Source organism: Macrobrachium rosenbergii, chromosome 39, assembly GCF_040412425.1.
Source record: "Macrobrachium rosenbergii isolate ZJJX-2024 chromosome 39, ASM4041242v1, whole genome shotgun sequence".
In the NCBI taxonomy this organism is placed as follows: Eukaryota; Metazoa; Arthropoda; class Malacostraca; order Decapoda; family Palaemonidae; genus Macrobrachium; species Macrobrachium rosenbergii.
The window spans coordinates 12,436,904-12,457,048 of NC_089779.1; the positions used below are offsets into that span (position 1 = coordinate 12,436,904).

General features: G+C 38.1%; 1 protein-coding gene and 1 long non-coding RNA gene across 3 annotated transcripts in view; one reads left to right on the forward strand and one right to left on the reverse strand.

Annotated features, from left to right (window-relative positions):
• LOC136825753 (insulin-like growth factor 1 receptor) overlaps positions 1-438 on the reverse strand; it is a 252,111-nt gene extending 251,673 nt beyond the window's left edge. The window contains exon 1 of the mRNA XM_067082579.1: positions 294-438. The gene's annotated coding sequence lies outside the window, so the exon portion shown is untranslated. The remainder of the gene's footprint in view (positions 1-293) is intronic.
• Positions 1-20,145, forward strand: part of LOC136825755 (uncharacterized) — a 494,493-nt gene that overhangs the window by 334,209 nt on the left and 140,139 nt on the right. For both annotated transcript variants that reach the window (XR_010849445.1, XR_010849443.1), the window contains exon 5: positions 15,280-15,393. This is a non-coding gene — a long non-coding RNA (uncharacterized lncRNA). The remainder of the gene's footprint in view (positions 1-15,279; positions 15,394-20,145) is intronic.

Here is a 20,145-nt window from a genome sequence, read left to right on the forward strand (position 1 = left end):
TTGCGCGCGTTTAAATCTCTGCCATTGTGGGCGACTTTTGCAGAAGAAAGGGACGAACGGAATCGTTTTCTGAATCTAGCGATGCCAGACAAATGAACCGACGTGTCATGCACTGAGTTCAGTACGAAGTCCAGTTTCATCAGGGGAAAATGAAATACGCGACTCGATTTATTTTTTCCATTGGGTTTCAGTTTGAAAAATCATACCGGAACGAAGATATGTTTATCCCTTGGTAGCACAAAAATGACTCGACTATGATCAATAATAAACGGGTTAGTCAACTTCCTACTTACCCTCAGACGAGCGAAGTTAGAAAACGAAATTAGTTAGGCGTTCCGTGACACGAAACCGCGTACGAGCGAGCAATGCGTGCGTGCGAGAGAAGGGAAGAGGGAGAACTTGGGCGACATCCTCCACGAACAGCTGCCCGGTGCACACTGGACTCTGGGTCGTATTCAGAGTGGGTGTATACTAAGCAGAGACGAACGCACCCCAATGGCTAAGATGCATTGGTAGGCGGAGAAGAAGGGGAGTGTGTCATGTGCAGTGATGGGGGGGAGGGGAGGGGAGGGGAGAGATCGTCTGGGGGGTGTGTCTGGTAAGGGGGCGTATATTTGTTGTTGGTGGGTGAGGTGTGTGTGTGTAACTGCATGCGTGTTGGGGTTTGGGGGTAAGGGGGATTCAGCCAGAATCGCCTGGGGTTGGGGGTTGTTGTTTTGGGCTTGGGAACGTGTGAGTGAGGGGGGGGGCGGTTGTGGGCTGGGGGGACCCGTGCTTGCTAGCTTGTCTGGCGATTAGGGTCCGCGTGTGTGCATGTTGCAGAGAGAGAGAGGGAGAGAGGCACTACTCCCTTTCTTTCTTTCCTCCCTTCGTTGTTATGTGGGTGACGACAGCAGTCAAATATCGGGTATATTTTTCCCCTTTTCTTTATTCGTAGCCAAAAATAAAAAAAAACAACACAGGGGTTCGAGACCGGAGCAGAGATTTGCATGGCTTATTACGTCGCAGCAGTATTCACTCCAGTCTCCCGGTCTGTCTGCATGTATGCTCTCTCTCTCTCTCTCTCTTCTCTCTCTCTCTCTCTCTGATGTCGAGGAAGGAAGACCTTTCCAAAGGACGAGACCTTAGCGGCGAGGATCAAGCTTTACGGAACGAGACAGGGAATCGAGAAGTGTGGATCCCTCGAAATGGAACTCGATTAGCACGGGTGTGATGACGGAGTCCTTAACTCATTGATCAGAGAGAGAGAGAGAGAGAGAGAGAGAGAGAGAGAGAGAGAGAGAGAGAGAGAGAGAGAGTGCGCAGTATATATATAGCAGGATCCCCTTTCCGGTGACGACGTTGGTCGACGAGGTGGTGAGCGTAGATTATTATTTTTTTTTTTTGTCAATCGACATTTTTTTTATTTTAATGAAAATATAAAAGAATATGTAGATATCTTACGTGGTTGATATTTTATCCTTTAAGTCGCACATTGTATCATGAAGATTTTTTTCTTTATTATTAAGCGTTATTATAAAAGTAGTAGCTTTTAGGTTAACTGAATCTAGTCTGAGAAGTTGTATTGTCATTATATAGATCATTTTATTAAAGCAAGTATGTCGAATGTTTGTTTATTAACTGCTACCTGTTTGATATTTAATTTAATTTAAGAATAGTAGGTTAGGTATGGGAGTTGTGTTTAGTCCTGAAACCATTTTAGAATGTAATTGGTTTAAAATGATTTTAGAATGTAATTGGTTTTTCTGTAATGTTAATTCAATTATGTTTATCTTATTTATTTGTATAAAAATCCCTTTGGCTTAGGCCACCGATGACGGAATTCTCTGTAGCTCAATCTCACAATAAAGTAGAAATTAAATTAAAATAATTTTTATGACGAACTTAGGTCATTATGACGAAAAGTTTGCATCAAAAACAATATACTCGTTGAATGATAGAATTTGATCTGTTAAACCAGTGTGGGGTTATAGTATTTATTACATAAGATTTTTTGGGTTAAAATAATTTGGTTATTTGTCGAGGTTCTGGAAATTGAGCATCTTTTAGTAAGATTTTTTGGGTTAAAATAATTTGGTTATTTGTCGAGGTTCCGGAAATTGAGCATCTTTTAGTCCGGAAATGTTAAGTCCCAATACCTGGTCAGTTTCGAACTGACTGGAGGTTTTTATGTAATTCAGTGGACCGCAGCTCTTGAAATACCCTTGCCTTGGTCGTGGTCGTAAGAGCTGAAATGCTGATGAAGCGTTAGCTTTTTACATTGAGTTTGTTTTATTCTGGTTTTCTCTCTGTAATAGTTATGAATCAGTTGCTTCTCTCCCTGGTGCTCATACTATATATATAATTATGCTTTGACTGTGCTACCACAAGGATTTTCGTACACCTTTAGGAGAAAGTTAGCAGTAATTACAGTACTGGAGTTTCAATCTCATGGTAGCTTGGGTAGTTTTTGTTCATATGCCACGTGAGGATTGTTTTATTCTAGCATTTAAATCGGTTAAAAATAATGATCATATTATCCAGAAGAAAATACGGTTTGATTTGAAATCAAAGAATTGTTCAGTTTTTATTAATTTTATTTTACCACACTCTACAACTAGAGGAATATTTTATCGACTGTGGAGTCAGTCTTTTATTTACGGGTTATGTTTTAGTGTTATTTCGTATGGAAATTCTCCTCTGATTATGAAATCCTTTACAGATGACTGTTCCCGTATGCATCGAAAATTCTCTTGGGTTTGAAAGAGAGTGGATGTGTGCGGTGATGGAATCTTAGTATTTAAATATCTGCAGTATTTACAGTTTATCTATTTTTTTGTAAACTTATTAACAAATCTGGGTAGTGTGATATTCAAAATATTTATATAGTGTGCCTATACATTTATACATCGATTATCTGTATACGTGTATATTCACAATACGAACAAATATATATATATATATATATATATATATATATATATATATATATATATATATATGTGTGTGTGTGTATATATATATATATATATATATATATATATATATATATATATATATATATATATATATATATATATGTGTGTGTGTGTGTGTGTATTATTGAATTTTATGTCAGAGATTTCCAAATATTTTCTTTACGAGTAACTTTGTACTCGGGACCACATATTTTTATTTAGAATTATCTTGCATTAAAGCATAACTTTTTGGCTTTATAAACTGTTTCAGTCATTTAGTGATTTGTAATAATGTATATTTTTTCAGCTTTGTGTATTTTTAGTAATTGTTTCGATTTTTGTTGTTGTTCCGTTCATGTACTATCAGATACCATTTACTTATTCAGTTTTTATCAAACCTTTTGAATGTTTTTGTCTCGTTCCGTATTTTTTATCGCGTATCTGTTGCATAGATTATTTCGAGTTTTTCGTAACATGTCTTTATGTTATGTAATTGATACCTTCTGAAGCTTTCATACGTAGTTGTAGCAAAAGACGATTTTATTTATGTATTTATTTATTTATTTTATTTTTGTATCCAAAATGAGAAAGTTGAAAGCTCCCAAGTGTTACATTTCATCAGAAGCTTGGGCATGATAATCAAGAGTAACCTTCATGATTATTGTTATTTACGATTTGTGGAGGCGCAAACTTTATCAAGCGGTGAGTCTAGCTGCTGTGACCGAGAATGAAAAATGTAAACAAATGGAAATTAAGAAAAAGACAAAAAGTGTACATGATCAGTCTGTCCAAGTAAGAAATATCCAAGAATCCGGTGACTCCAGTATTGTAGATGTGGCATTCCGTTTTCTACTGTTCCTCCCTTTTCCCTTCCCCTCCTCTCTTCCCCTCCCCTTCCCCTTCCTTCCCGTCTCCCCCCCTCCCCTCTTCCTCACCTTCCCCCTCCCCTCCTCCCCTCCCCATCCACAGCAATCTCCTCCCCTGTCCCCACCGTCCATCATACCCCCTGTTTCTCCTCTCCCCATGCATAAGTTGAGGGGTGAGACTGGAGGGCACCACCGTCCACCACCTCTTGGGAGCAGAGAGATGCTAACCCGTCTGACGAAGACATCGTCGCTTCTATTGCTGTTGCTGCCGCCCGAATCGTCGTATCGCGAGGGGCGGGGGCGAGCTGAGTCATGTTACCAGAGTCAGAAGAATGAACTCGTGTAGGTCCTGTTTGTTGTGACGCGCTGTGGGGACGAGAGAGAGAGAGAGAGAGAGAGAGAGAGAGAGAGAGACTGTGTAGGTGTATAGGCGGAGGCGTAGTGGAGCTGGAGAAGGAGGAGGAGGCGTGTTGGAGGAGGAGGAGGGGGAGAAGGAGGAGGAGGCGTATTGGAGAAGGAGAAGGAGGAGGAGGAGGAGGCGTAGCGGAGGAGAAGGAGGAGGCGGAGGAGGAGAAGGAGGAGGCGGAGGAGGAGAAGGAGGAGGGGGAGGAGGAGGAGGAAGAGAAGGAGGAGGAGGCGTATTGGAGAAAGAGAAGGAGGAGGAGGCATAGCGGAGGAGGAGGAGGAGAAGGAGGCGGCTTAGTGGAGGAGGAGGAGGAGGAGGAGGAAGCGTAGTGGAGAAGGCGGAGGAGGAGGAGGAGGAGGTGGTGAGGGAAAACAGTTGGAGGAAGGAATGTTCTCATTTAGCGAATAGGTTTAATTCAGTCGATAAATGGGTGATCTCACGTCTAGCAATAACAGCAGGCTCAGCAGTCATGGAACGGTAATTAATCTGTCATTTATCGGGTCATTTTAGATATTTTTTTCCCCTTTGAGTGTTGATTTCATGTACCAAATATGTCAGATTAGAAGCTGGGATTATTGGGTATCTGTTTTACTGGTTTGTTCCTCTGGTCATGTTATGTCTTTCCGTTTTATATTCATATGTATATATATATATGTGTGTGTATGTATACATGTATGTATGTATAATGTATGTATATATCGATTTTCTCACACTTTAAGCCAGCCTTGAAACTACGTTAAAAATAAAGGAACATCCTTTTCCATCCACTTGTTCGACTACAACCACATTACATATTCCCATCTTTTTTATCATTCGTTTGAATTTCACTTCTCAAATTATTTTTACTCGCTGATGGATCTTTGTCAGGCTGAAAAACGCATCTTATGCAATTCTCCTCAGCAACGTGAACACAGACATGTATACACGTTCGTGTATCTCATGTCAGGTTGAATATTTGGGTCCGATGTCTTTTAATTCGTTCAAAGTTTTCGTATATCTTCTCTTAGCGAGCATTTAATGATATGGGCTTAAGATATTTTAACCAAAATAGCACCAGTTGTTCTTTTAAGGCTATGATAATCCTGCGGTGGTTAAAACTGAATTGTTTTAATGTGTTTTGTGATGATCAGTGTCTTTCCTAATAACAAGTTTAAAATTTTCGTGTATCTTCTCTTAGCAATTAATGATAAGTGCCATAAGATATTTAGGTCTTTCTCCTCTAGATCTAGAACGGGATATGCTGTGTATCAGGTCCACAATAATATTCAGTGGTGAATTATGTTGATTTTATAAAAACGTTACAAGAGCTTTCGAACCCTGCCCTGGGTTCATCTTCAGTCTAGCTAAAATCATCAATACAAAAAGGAAATATGTAAGCTCCAGGTATAAGGATGGAGGGCGCCCATTGGCTCCATCCTCAAAACTGGAGCTTACATATTTACTTTTTGTATTAATGTTTGTAGTTAGACTGAAGATGAACCCAGGACGGGGTTCGAAAGCTCTTGTAACGTTTTTATAAAATCAACATAATTCACCACTGAATATTATTATGTCATAAGATGTTGCAGCCAAACTAGTGCCAGTTCTTTTAAGACTCTGATAATTCTTTGGTGGTTAAAATTGAATTGTTTCTTTTACGGCTGTGATTTTATTATGGTTGCTGAAATTTTATTATTTTATTGTGTTTTGTGGTGATCGGTGTCTTTCCTAATAACAGGTGCAAGATAAATGTCAAAGAATATGAACAAAGTAATTAACAGAGAATTCTTCAGTTAGATCATTCATGTCTGTTGGAGTTCTGATGTGAGTCAAAACTGGGTGGTTGTTGGAAGTTGACTGATGTCTGATTACTCTTACCGGGAAAATAATTACTGTGACGAGGATGTAGTTATATAGTATAAATAACTACAGTGAGAGCTTTTGCAGCATAGCTAATTAGCAAAAATTACATCCAATTTGTTTTCCGGATTTTCATCGAGGAGAGACAGCCAGCCAGCCATCTTTTTATGCCCCTCAGTGATCCCAAGGTAAAAGTTACGAAGCCAAGAAGAGCAAGCAGTCTCCCTCGTGCCGATGAAGATCAAGACTGAGAACCAACTTCTTCTAAAAAAAAAAAAAAAACGGAAATGTCACCTTTGGAATCAGCTCGCCAGATGGCCAGGAGAGAGATCTCAGGACGGTTCTTCCAGGGTTATCGCAAGAAGCAGAGTAGTTTTCCAGTTTTCTTTTTTAAATTTATACGTTAATATTCGTGTGCTTGTTTAAAAGAGGGAATGTTTGTTTCCGTGTGTGATAATTTAGTCAAATCTCCAAATTGTGATTTCATTTAGAATGTTTTTCCAAAATACACCAACGCTTTGCTGTACCTTAGCCAGATGAAGTATGCCACAGAGAACACTGATTAGTATGAGACGGATTTATCTGAAATATTACTGTAAGAGTTCGTCCACACTTCATTAAAACCTGTCATAAACAAATCGCAAACAGGTTGAATACAAGTGAACGAGTTATTGGTAGGTATTAATCAGTGCATCATACTGTTATCCAGAATTTTCCTCTATTTGAGGTCGTTGACTCGTCCCCAACTTGTTTGTGATATGGGCGCGACTATTTGCCGACGTATGTTTACGACATGCTTTTAGTGTCGTGTGGACGCATCTTAAACTAATGATGTGCGTGCCAAGGTCGAGAGATTGGAACAGGTCAGCGCATCGTGTGAGACTTAAGAGTTGAAAGAGTCCATCTCTATTTAGAGGCCATTCACGTCAATGCCACTCCAGTTACTAGTAGCATTTTAAGTCTTTAGTTTCCTTTCCTATTTAATTAAGTGGGAGTACTTTTAAAGGTTTTCTTTGCCAAATCAGCTGTCGAAGACCTTTTCTTCACTTGCGTCAGTGTTTAATGGCGTAGCATACCTGTGTACAGAAACAATTGTCATTGTGAGATTAATCAGACATCTTATTATTCCATACCAAGGTCAAAAAAGGTTTTATATGGTGTAAGGAGCATTTCATTAAAAGTAATTTTCCAGTTTCATCTTCTAGAGAGAGAGAGAGAGAGAGAGAGAGAGAGAGAGAGAGAGAGAGAGAGAGAGAGAGAGAGAGAGAGAGAGAGAGAGGTAGGCAGGCCGTCAAATATAGCACTGCTAATATTGTTTCCCTGGATGTCAAAACACCCTATACTTAGCTATCATTAGGCTCATTTTCCATCGATGATTTTATATAGACATACATACATATATTTATGTACTGTGTGTGTATATATACATATATATATATGTGTGTGTGTGTGTGAGCTGTTTTAATGAAAGTATGCCAAGGTCATGCTCTGTTGCATCTGTTGAAAAGTCAAACTTTCGGCTTTCTTGTAGAATGATCTGAGATGGTTTCGCATAATATATCTTGTTTGTGTGGTAAACAGATGCTCTTAGTAAGATATTAAAGATCACATGGTAATTCAACAGATATACATCAAAAGGACATTCAGCCTTGATAACAAAATCAAAATGTTCATTATTTTTCATCAACATAATTTCTTTCGCTGCTCGACAACTTTATAGATGCTCTTAGCATTATTCCCAGAGGATTCGGTGGTTCTGTTCATAACTCTCATTCTGAAAAGATATAGAACAAACCCACAGGAGCCATCGACTTGAAATTCAAGCTTCCAAAGAATATGGTGTTGAAATTCAAGCTTCCAAAGAATATGGTGTTGAAATTCAAGCTTCCAAAGAATATGGTGTTGAAATTCAAGCTTCCAAAGAATGTGGTGTTGAAATTCAAGCTTCCAAAGAATATGGTGTTCCTTAGAAGGAAGTAAGAGGCGGTGAAGGGAAAGAGATCTAACTCATTAAAAAAGAAGAAGATAAATTAACAAATTAATAAACAGATAAAAATGTATTAAAATGCAAGGAGAATAGTATTAATAGAATGAACCATTTTCTCCCTTTATTTTTGCAGCATCAGCATTGATCCAAGTCCTTGTTCTTTCGTTAGGAACTGATAATGGTGGAATTTCTTAGCAACAGAGCTACCAAGGAAGACCCTTCATTGCCATACACTGTTCTAAGATTATGTCGCGTGGTTTCGCCGACTTCCTTTTCGTCCTCCTGAACACCACCACTTTCAAGTGATGAACTGCCTTCTTTTGAAGGGTAGAAAATGGTTCTTCACTTTCTTCAGAGTTGCAGGAATTTTTAATGATCCGAGTTATGCATTGAGACTTGTCCTAAGTTGTTGACTGAAATTCCTTTGATGTGAAGTGTAAAATTTCAAACAATACCCATAAGAGCATAGTTCTTCATTGGATGGGTCGATATCGTACTCGACTAGCACTCTCCTAGGCCCGCGTTCGATTCTCCAGCCGGCCAATGAAGAATTAGAGGAATTTAGTTCTGGTGAGAGAAATTCATTTCTCGCTATAATGTGGTTCGGATTCTACAGTAAGCTGTAGGTCCCGTTGCTAGGTAACCAATTGGTTCTTAGCCACGTAAAATCAGTCTAATCCTTCGGGCCAGCCCTAGGAGAGCTGTTAATCAGCTCAGTGGTCTGGTTAAACTAAGGTGTACTTAAACTTTCCAATGGCAGAGGTTTATCAATTTCTGTTGCGTTTCTTTGCCTTGGAAAGCGATGAAAACTTATTTTCTGTTTTGTTCTTTCATGACATAACACCCGAACACAGTACATACACTTGGCATCTTTCATTCTGTTTCACGTGGAAGAGATTAAACTGGAATGTTCTCAACACCTGACCTGTCGTGAGTGTGTGTGGAGGTCGTGGACTTCAATTGACCTGTCATGTTATTATCTCTAGACAATTATATGTTATAAAAATGGGAATATATTAGATTAGCTTCAGAGTATCGTAATGGAACCGGCAACCCAATGTATTTATGTAGTCCGTGCCTAATGGAAGAGGAAATAAATGCGAAGGAAAAAGAATGTGCCTTTATCCTAAAGAAATTGAACACTATGGGTAACAGTTGGGGAAATAGGTCAGTAAGATCAACGAAAATGCCTAATTAAGGGCATTGTGGGGTATTACGAAGCCACCTTAAATGGGAGGGGGAATATCTCCTCTATCTTAACAGGACGTTGGCCTTGTTGAGTAAATGAATAACCAGTCACATTATTCTATCAAGGAAAGACTCAGAAAATGCACCGCAGAACTGGGATTGTGAAATAACCAGGCAAGGCCAGATGTTTCCGGTATAACTCAGAAAGTTGAGATGAAGTCTGAGCTCTCAGAATGTTAAAGGAAGGTAGAGGTGAAACCTCATTTTAATGAAAGTGAATAGATTAATGAGATGAGACAATAAACATTAGGTGAAACTGTGTTTTTTTGTCACTGAACGTAACTAAAAGATTGATGTATTGTAAAGCAGCCTGTATTCTGTGCAGAGAGCTCAGAATTCGAGGTGATTAAGCCTTGTTTGTTCGTTCAAATTACATCTGACAATATGAATATTTTTCGGAAAGCATAAGCATTTTGTCCATGTCGCAGATGTTCCAAGGGTAGGTAATTTCAGAAGTAATTGATCTTTTTCAGTCGTGCTTCATCCACTGTTTAGTTGTCATGAAGGCTGTCCCTCTTACTTTGCAATTTGCGTTTTCCTTTTTTTCCTCCACTGAACAATTTCTGCGAGACTGCGCCATACTCTTGTGTCTTTGACGCATTCTGATATGGACTTCAACTGTGGAGTCTTGAAACAAGGAAAATGAAGCTTACATAGAACGGTAGATATGATAAAGATGCTTATTATTTTTTTTTTTTTTTTTTTTTGTCAGGAAAGTAATGAATTTAATATACTGTATATGAAGTAATGGTTTAATATTAAATTCTTATCCCTTGTTTTCACAGTCGTAAAATTGTTGATATGGAAGTCTGTTCTGTGTAGTTTTAACCAGTTTTCGTACGGAGATTTAAAAAAATTTAAATTCCTTCCTGAGAGTTTTTGTTAAAAGTTGGATGAATATAGACTTCGGCATAATCCTACGACAAGAGCCCAAGAATAAATAAGTACATAGATATGCAGATATGAGGTACGTTCATTCTGCATAGATTCATTCACCAATAAAAATGATCCTCTCTTAACCGCCTCACTTTGATATAATATTCAACCAGACGAACATTGCGCCTTGAATTAAGCTCATCATCAGGTCCATATTACTACAAATACTACTCTGCCACTCTGTCATTGACAGTATCCCCTGGCATCTCGTATGAATTGGTTCTGATTTACTTAGATGATGCCTTAGAGGGACTGAAAATCCAGGTTTCCAACCAGTAATGATCTCGGCCGTAGTTCGATTCACGAAAGGTTAAATCAGCATCTGTTTGTGGGGGGAGGTACAAATAGGGAGAAGGCGTCGATCCTTCTCCTTCGCTCTCTGATGAAAATTGGTCCAGATTATAAGCATGATAAGTAACGGGTGGCGTAAATAACTGTTTTTGTCAATTGGACCTTTTCTGTAAAATATACTTAGCATTTTGAAGACATCCCATCATGGTTCAGGGACCTTTCCCTTATTTTTGTGATGCCATTTTTAGTATCCATAAATCAGTCAATCAATTATTCCATTATTTCTGAACATAGAGTATAAAGTTATGGATTGGGGTGCTTCTTTCCCCTCGCTATTTTGAGCGCCTTCTTGGCTATATAGGTACAATCTTGTACCCTCTGTAGTTTTTCGCTATTCATTTTGCGGTTCTGCTGTTCCAGGTATTTATTTCCGTCCGGATAAAAATGCCCTGAGACATCCGCATCCCACCGGAGTGAATGTGTGAAACTGATGACTGAAAGCTTTGTTGAGTACTAACTGTTCTCATGAGCAGCTTCATTTTAAGCCAATTTTGATGAGGGATTTTGCTCACTGACCACATTGATGGGGTTAGGGATTGGTGATGATTTTACTTTTTAGTTTTCTTTAAAGAAATCTATTGTGCCGGCTTTGTCTGTCCGTCCGCACTTTTTTCTGTCCCCACTTTTTCTTGGAGAGAGAGAGAGAGAGAGAGAGAGAGAGGAATTACATCTAATTTCTGAATACGGAGAGTGTATGCTTTTCACTTTTGATTTCTTGGAGAGAGAGAGAGAGAGAGAGAGAGAGAGAGAGAGAGAGAGAGAGAGAGAATTTAGTCATAAATTCTGAATACGGAGTGGATATACTTTTTTACATATAATTTCTTGGAGAGAGAGAGAGAGAGCGAGCACTTAACTCGAAATTTTTATGACATGAAAAAAGTCTCTTATTTTAACGAGAGAGTGAGGCTGGAATACTTTCGCGCAAGTCAACCTGTGAGAGAGAGAGAGAGAGAGAGAGAGAGAGAGAGAGAGAGAGAGAGAGAGAGAGAGAGAGAGAGAGAGATCCTGGCTGTAACTCTCCCTACTTCGTAAACTTTAATTTTTCGCGATCCCGAAGAATAACTGTATAATCTTAAATAATAAGAAAAAGGCTGATTAAGTCTCTCCCACCATATGTCATAAACAACCAAAAGAAAATATGCGTAGCAGTTAGCCGAAGTCAGAAGCAGCTAAAATTGTCTTAAAAAAAAAAAAAAAGTTTGAAAATATTGCTTTCAAATAAATTTCACACCCTTTTTGATAATAATGATTTGGATTTAAAGGGAAAATCCGGTCATGGATGTGTTTGTCACCTAATTCCGTCATGGGTGCGAAAGTGGAAAAAAATGGAAAATGTTTCGGATCAAAAAGCAATTTTTTCCCCAACGCGATGATGTTATTGGTGCCAAGGAACTGTGTTTGTTCTGCCACTGCAGAAAAAAAAAAAATCTAGAGAAATTTGTGCACTTCTTTTCTTGCAGCGTGAAAGAAATGTTTTATCGTCCGAATATTTTAGAATCCGCTAAAAACAAGAATTCGCAATATTTTCCCTCGAAAGAATGGAATTTGAATCGACCGCTATTTGGAAAAATGACTCAAAAGTTACCCCGCTGTGAATGGCATCAAAGACTTCCTCTTGAAAAGAATGCGACAAAATTTCACGCAACAAAATATATTATTCCTCGATATTATTGTTGGTGATGTTTTGAATATGATTCAAAATATTTGCGTAGTCGTCGTATGAAAAGTTCGCGCTTGTTGTGGAAAGGGTTTTACCAACATCACACACAAGCGACCCCCTTTGATAAAGATGCTGATGTACTGGAGTCATGCGTTTAATGTGTATAAATAGATTTGATGCATTTACGCGAACGCTTGAACAATGTATGGTATGTCCGCTTAAGAGGGCGAGTACCGGTTTTGCTTTTATTTCTTTCGGTAAAGGTTTTGTTCACATTTTTATTGCCGATATTATACAGATGTCAAAACTGGAATCAGCTGATTGCTGTCAACATTGTCAGGTGCGTTCGCTGCCAGTTGTGCGTTTCGCCGCGTCTGCCAGTGCTTTGTTTTCCGTTAGTTGTTTCTGGGTTTGCGTGAATGGTCCGCAGTTGCTTGAATGATAATAGAAATATCATACAAAATCAAACAGGATTTACTTAAGACTGTTCGAAATTGTTTGTTTAAGTTCCTTTCATTTGATATATACCCGTACTAATATTGAATTATTATCGTGCGATCCTTATCTAGAATGCATTTATTTCAAGCTAAGTTTTCCTGCTAAAGATGAAAGTGTAGCATACAAGAAATCTCTCTCTCTCTCTCTCTCTCTCTCTCTCTCTCTCTCTCTCTCTCTCTCTCAGCATTTCATTTAAAGTGCCTTAAGCATAATAAATATCTACTTTTCTTATTGGCAAGGGACGTAATTTTATGAATTTAATTTTTAAATCAAAGGTAATGTCCACTGTGCAGAAAAAAAGGCTTCCTCGTTAAGCTCAATTGTTATTTAGAAAACTCCTTGTTCGTTTCATTAAAACCAGACTTTATTGAATTGTGAAATATTTCTAATCGTGTAGTTTATTAATAAGAACTTCAGAATTTCAAACTTGATGCAAGTGATTTTTTTTCATGGCAGATCAAATAAATCTTTTTTTTTAGTTTCTTGGCTGAATCTTATTTGTTTTTCTTTGTTATTTCTATTTTCTAGTTTACTTATTACCTCGTTATCTCTTCTCCCGTACTGGACTGCCTTCTCTATTGGGCTTGTGGCATTGGGCTTTTCCAACTAGGACTTCAACCTCGCTAATGATTATAGTAATAGAGACAATCACCATTTAAAACAGGTTAACACAACTCGTGAGCTCTAGGATGTGAGAGTTCTGGCTTTGTTTCCAGACTCGAAACCTACTGAGGGCCAAGGCAAGTTATCATCTTGCGGAAATTAAGGTTGACCTCATGGCCAAGTCGATTAATGTTTATTTGTTCGATTCACTGCACGATAGTGTCATTAGTCCTTTGATCTTGAAGGTCGTGTTCCTATATACAGTAGATTAGTAAAGGGATGTTTATCTCTCATCTGAAGTTGTTGAGGTTTCCTGTCCCGTTAAAGGATTATTATTATTATTAATATTATTATTATTATTTTGTCTCTCAGCCATCCTATTAGACTGGATGTTTTTTATAGCGTGGCGTTCCGGGTTGCATCCTGCCTCCTTAGGAGTCCATCACTTTTCTCACTATGTGCTGTTGCTAATAGCACGCTCTTCTGCATGAGTCCTGGGGCTACTTCGGCATCTAGTTTTTCCAGGTTCCTTTCCAGGGATCTTGGGATCGTGCCTAGTGTTCCTATGATTATGGGTGCAATTTCCACTGGCATATTCCATATCTTTCATATTTCTATTTTCAGGTCTTGATACTTATCAATTTTTTCTCTTTATTTCTCATCTGGTCTGGTGTCCCATGGTACTGCCACATCAGTGAGTGATACATTCTTCTTGATTTTGTCAATCGCGTCACGTCTGGTCTATAGGCACTTATGACCCTATCTGTTCTGATACCATAGTCCCAGAGGATCTTTGCCTGATCATTTTCTACCACTCCCTCAGGTTGGTGTTCGTACCACTTATTGCTGCAAGTTCGCTGGTGTTTCTTACACAGGCTCCAGTGGAGGGCTATTATTATTATTATTATTATTATTATTATTATTATTATTATTATTATTATTATTATTATTATTATTATTATTATTGCTGATTTGATTGCTTGTAATTTTGAAGGGTCTCTACTTCTGTTTTGCAGTGACTGGCAGTGCAATACAAGGAAATATGGTCAAACTTTCATATTTGAAGTTATCTAGTATATTTATTGCTTTAAAAAAGATCTGAGTCATTTAATTGTTATTCCTAACTAAATGTCTGTAGGTAATGTATGTTTCAGATCTCTCAATTTTTAAAACTAGGAATGATAACAGTTATGGCGCTGATCGTAATAATGCAATTTAGTTAATGAAATGTTAATGTTGTCCTAGCTGGAAAGCTTTTCACAAAATATATTCCTTGATTAAGAACTAGAAAGCTGTGGATATAGGTAAATAGAGCAGAATTTTATCACGTACGCATTTCGTAAAATAAGGGTCTAGTAAAAGCTAAATTGACTCTCCTTCATTTCATGATTGGCAAATGGCTCTTTTTCACTCAATAATTTACTCTGTATTCGATTGTATGACTGTTTTGTGAAAAGGTTCTCTCTCTCTCTCTCTCTCTCTCTCTCTCTCTCTCTCTCTCTCTCTCTCTCTCTCTCTCTCTTTGATGTTTAGTCTTTTACTTTGCTTGTCAGATCTCTCTCTCTCTCTCTCTCTCTCTCTCTCTCTCTCTCTCTCTCTCTCTCTCTCCTTTGATGTTTAGACTTTTTACTTTTGCTTGTCAGATCTCTCTCTCTCTCTCTCTCTCTCTCTCTCTCTCTCTCTCTCTCTCTCTCTCTCTCTCTCTCTCTCTCTCACCTCCTTTGATGTTTAGTCTTTTTACTTTTGCCTGTCAGATAGGTTGCCTGGAGATGCTTAGAAGAAAAGAGGAGAGCTTATGATATTCAAATTTACGTATTTTCTTTTTCTTCTAGTGAAGTACTCCACGTAATTGTGTGTTTCATTAAAGTTTTACATTATTTTGCAGTTGCTTAATATTCCGCCTTACATCTTCTGTTGCATCAATACAATTTATAATGTTTGTTCTTCAGGTCCTTACGACGGGATTGTGAAAACCTACGGCGTTTTATAAACTGGTCCAAATTTTGAAGTAAGAAGCCGTGAACACTCCCGAATGCTCAGCTAGACGGCAGACCAACAGTGAGGTAGAGTCCCAACAATTCTTTCTTTTGGCATAATTATCATCGTCACTCTTTTCGAAAATAAACTCCCAACTCTCACTTACGTTGTATTTAGATATTTTGTATTATCATTTGATTTAATTCTTGAAATTCCGACAAAAAAAAAAGGCAGAATGAAGTGAAAAATTCCGACAAAAAAAAAAGGCAGAATGAAGTGAAAATACCCATTGGACTCAGAGAGTTGGCGGATTCCATCGAACGATTTACTTTATTCTCCTTAGCCCAGTTCGATCACGCGCAAATTTTTGAGTTGGCATCTGCCTCCGTATCGGCGAGCGAACGTCTTCGTGAAAACAGCCCTAATGAAAATTACGGGTCTCGTTTCCTTGTGTCCCAGAAATATGCCGTCAATCTCGACGCGTTAACTCCCACCCGGCATATGGATGGCTGTAGTCACCGTTCATCTCATTACGGCGTTTGTTTCGTGCGTTCGTAGAGTGGTGAAGGACACGACGTGGAAGGGACGCCATGCAGTAGATGAAATGATGTTGGGAGGTTTCGGTATAGGTCGAGATGGCTGACATTCTTGGATTCTTCTAGAAAACAGAATAATTTTTTTTTTTTTTTTACCACAGTCATCCTATTGGACTGGATGGTTTTTATAGTGTGGGGTTGCAGGTTGCATCCTGCCTCCTTAGGAGTCCGTCACTTTTCTCACTATGTGCGCTGTTTCTAGTAGCACGCTCTTCTGCGTGAGTCCTGGAGCTACTTCGGCATCTAGTGTTTCCAGATTCCTTTCCAGGGATCTTGGGATCGTGCCTAGTGTTCCTATGATTATAGGTACAATTTCCACTGGCATATCCCATATCCCTCTTATTTCGATTTTCAGGTCCTAATACTTATTATTATTATTATTCAGGAGATGACTTCTATTCTTATGGAACAAGCCCACAAGGGCTATTGACTTGAAATTCAAACCTCCAGAGACATGGTGTTCATTCGAATGAAAGAACAGAAGGAAAATAGATTTATAAGGTAGAGTCTTCCTTAAGAATTCAGGTTTTGGTTATTTATATCGATTATTTCTTTTTCATAACATTTGTATCAGTCATAATTTGTTTGAAATGCTTTTGTAGTGGGTCCCCCGTTGGGTTCCACATATGTTCAGCTATAATATCATTCACGACGGTCTTAATGCAATGGAAGGATTTTCTTAGTGCAGCATCCCCGTGTTAAATATAAAAAACTAAGTTGTCTGACATAATGTCTTAAGTAAATTTCGGGTTCCTGTGGGGAGATTTGTTAGTAAAAGACAACGAAACCTAAAATGTTCTCAAGACAAAGTGTTATGTTAGATAACTTAATTTCTGGTATTTAACCCTGGAATATTGCACAGTAAAAAACGTTACCATTGTATTAAGACTGTCGTGAATTATATTATAGCTCAACTTATCTGGCACCCAATAAAAGACCCTTAGCAGAAGGTGTATCCATTATTGGGGGTTATTTTAGAGACTGTGTGGCCACTGTCCCTGCGATAATGATGTGCATGTTTGTCCCTTCGTCTTGAAGTTTCTAATATCTGTGGTAAAAAATTATTTTTAATCCCTCAGTTCTCACAGTGACAAATTATTCGATCTTGTGACCATTAACCAAAGGCTATGTGAGTAACTGAGAGAGAGAGAGAGAGAGAGAGAGAGAGAGAGAGAGAGAGAGAGAGAGAGAGAGAGAGAGAGGACCTTGAAGTATAGATATATTAAGTAGTTAGTATTGTGATGTACAATAAACCACATTTACGAGTTTTTTTTTTTAACACCTCTCATAAATGCATTTAAAAGAAAACATTTGCGTCAGGTGCGACCATCCCGTAAAAACTACCAATAAGAAACACATAATTCCAGTGAGCCTCACCCAACGCCCCTCCCTTTCCCGCCTGGGTATTTCGGAACGCCAAGACAACAGAGGCCAGTCAACGAAGCGAAAACTAAATCGTCAGACTGGGGGGGGAAAGTCGCCGACTCTGCAGGAAGACCCTCCCGCCAGCAGGAGTTAGCGGTGGAAGTTTGCTTGTAACTCTCGTCCTTATCGCGGCCAAAGGCAAATACTTGCAGGCATTATGCGAGTCCCTTCTGCAGGAGCCGAGGTTCTCTTCTTCTTCTTCTCCTTGTTCTTCTTCTACTTCCTTAAAATTTGTTTTATTCTTTTATTATGTTTTATTTTATTCTTGTATTATTTTATATATTTTATTCTTTTATTTTATTTCATTGTATTCTTTTATTATGTTTTATCAAAGTTTATCTGTGAAAGCCTTCGAGAATAATAGCCGGCTATCCTTACCATGCGTAGGTCCTTATGATGGTATATGTTATTAGGTTTCATTTTTGTGTTTTTTTTGGGGAAATATTCTTTTCTTATTAAGAATGATCACCATTTTCCCATTATTGAGTTCCTGTAAGGAAATTATTTTAGAGTGATATGTATGTGTAAATATATATATATATATATATATATATATATATATATATATATATATATATATATATATATATATATATATATATATATATATATATATATATATATATATATATATATATATACATATATATATACCATTTTGCTTTTGATCATCATATACTCCTTAAGTATTAGTTTCCTCTTAACGGCATGATGTGGAGTAACAGTGTAATATAGAAATGAGAAAGGAAGTACGTTGGAAACTTACCTATTTTTTTTTTTTTCTTTTTTTTAGCTCCTTGCCGACAAGGTCGAGGGACTATAGTTTTCCTTATCCTGTTTCTATTAATCAGCTTGTCTGAGGGGCCCTAAGTGAATTTTTCCCATTTACATTATTCTGGAAGTCCTCCAAAGGGGTAAAGGTATTGCTGTCAAACGTGGTACGGAAGGTCTTTGGTGCGTCACTCTGTCCATAGCTGTTTTCTTATCACTCTTGTCAGATCAGACTTTTGGGGGAAGATGAAATCGTGGTAGGAAAGGCCGCAGAGTTTGTACGGCATATTATTTTTAGAAATGCCCCAACCTTGCAATTCTTATGACGGTGCTTTCTTCAAATTATGGCATCAGTCGCAATGAGCTCCGAGAAAAGTTGGCCGTGGGTTGGTAGAGTCTTAGCAAAGTTGTTTATTTGAATGTTTTATTAAAAAGCTTTTTATTTTTTGCAAAAGAATAAAAAAGCTTGTACTTTTGCTATGAAGAAATGAAATAAACCTTGTGACATTAATTACATTTTATATATATATATATATATATATATATATATATATATATATATGTGTGTGTGTGTGTGTGTGTGTGTGTGTGTGCATGTGTATGTAAATGTGTATAACACAACGGTCACCGCTACGTTAAAACATCTAAATCGTAAATGAACCTCATTTGCATTAAAACTGCATCTTTTGCACGTATGTAGGTATACATATATGTGTGGACGTATTTGGCTGTTTTGGTGTGAACGTCTGGGTATTTATATACATATTACATGTAAATTGATATTTGTTTGCTCACCGCACGCATACATATCGTGCTAAATTGCGAATCAGTCTCACTTAATAAGATTAACTAGCCATCTGACGAGAGAAATACTGTAGCTCTGAAGTAGAGTCTAATTCCCTTTTCAGTTTTTGAGTTCCAATCTCTCTTCATTTGTTTCCCATTTCGAGTTCAGAGGTTTATAGACACGTAAGTTCCAAGTTGCATGTTTCATGTGGGCGCTATTTCAACAGTGTCGTTTATAATGTCGCTTTCCCTCGAGTTTATTTGTCACTGGAAGTGTGGTTGTTGCCATATGAGTATTTGAAATTACTATAATACACTCGCTGCACTCATATACTTTCATGTATATATGCATTCATGTATTCGCTACACATGAATAAATGCCGATGTAGAATAGCTGCAATATGCAGTGACTAAATATCGACGGATACCGAAAGGCAAAAATAAAAAACGAATGCCAAGAGGTTTTGTGTTATTGGTTACACTGCTTGGCGAAGTTTAGAAATACATGCATCAATAACAAACAAATATACTTAACTATGAATTATTTTAGTGTGTGTATTATATATATACATATATATTTGTATATATATGTATAATATATATATACACACATACATACATACTTACTCCTTGGAAAAATTGGTACCACCTGTACCACGTGGTGGCTGCCGACCTTGCAGGCTGAGCTTAAGGTGCAGTTGCTGAGTGCATAAGGTGCTACTGTAGAGTGCATGCCTCACAGGGTCCCACCCCTTGTGAGGCATGTGCTTCACAGCCTCACCTTAGTTTAGAAAGTAAAGTCAGCAGCCAGTACCAGGGCACCTTCACTAGAAGGGGCTTGAGCCTCACCAGTGCCACCTGAATCATGTAGTGGTTGCTGACCCTGCAGGCTGAGCTAAGGTTTAGCTGTGGAGTACATGCCTCTTGTTTTCTAAATTATATGATTTTGACGGAGTACTGCACTAACTGCAAGTTCGTTTATTCTCTCTCTCTCTCTCTCTCTCTCTCTCTCTCTCTCTCTCTCTCTCTCTCTCTCTCTCTCTCTCTCTCTCTCTCTCTCCCACAACTAACAAGGAACAACTAGGTGCATAATTCACTTCGTGGGTCACCAGGGGCAAAATGGATTTATAAGGCAAGGGATCCATTTTGTTCGTTTTCTCATTTGATTTTAGAGCTTAAGATAGACTACGGATGTGGTGATTAAGGATAGTGGCGTGCAGCCTCCTTTAGGTTTAGGATAATGCGGAGTTAGGTGAAGGT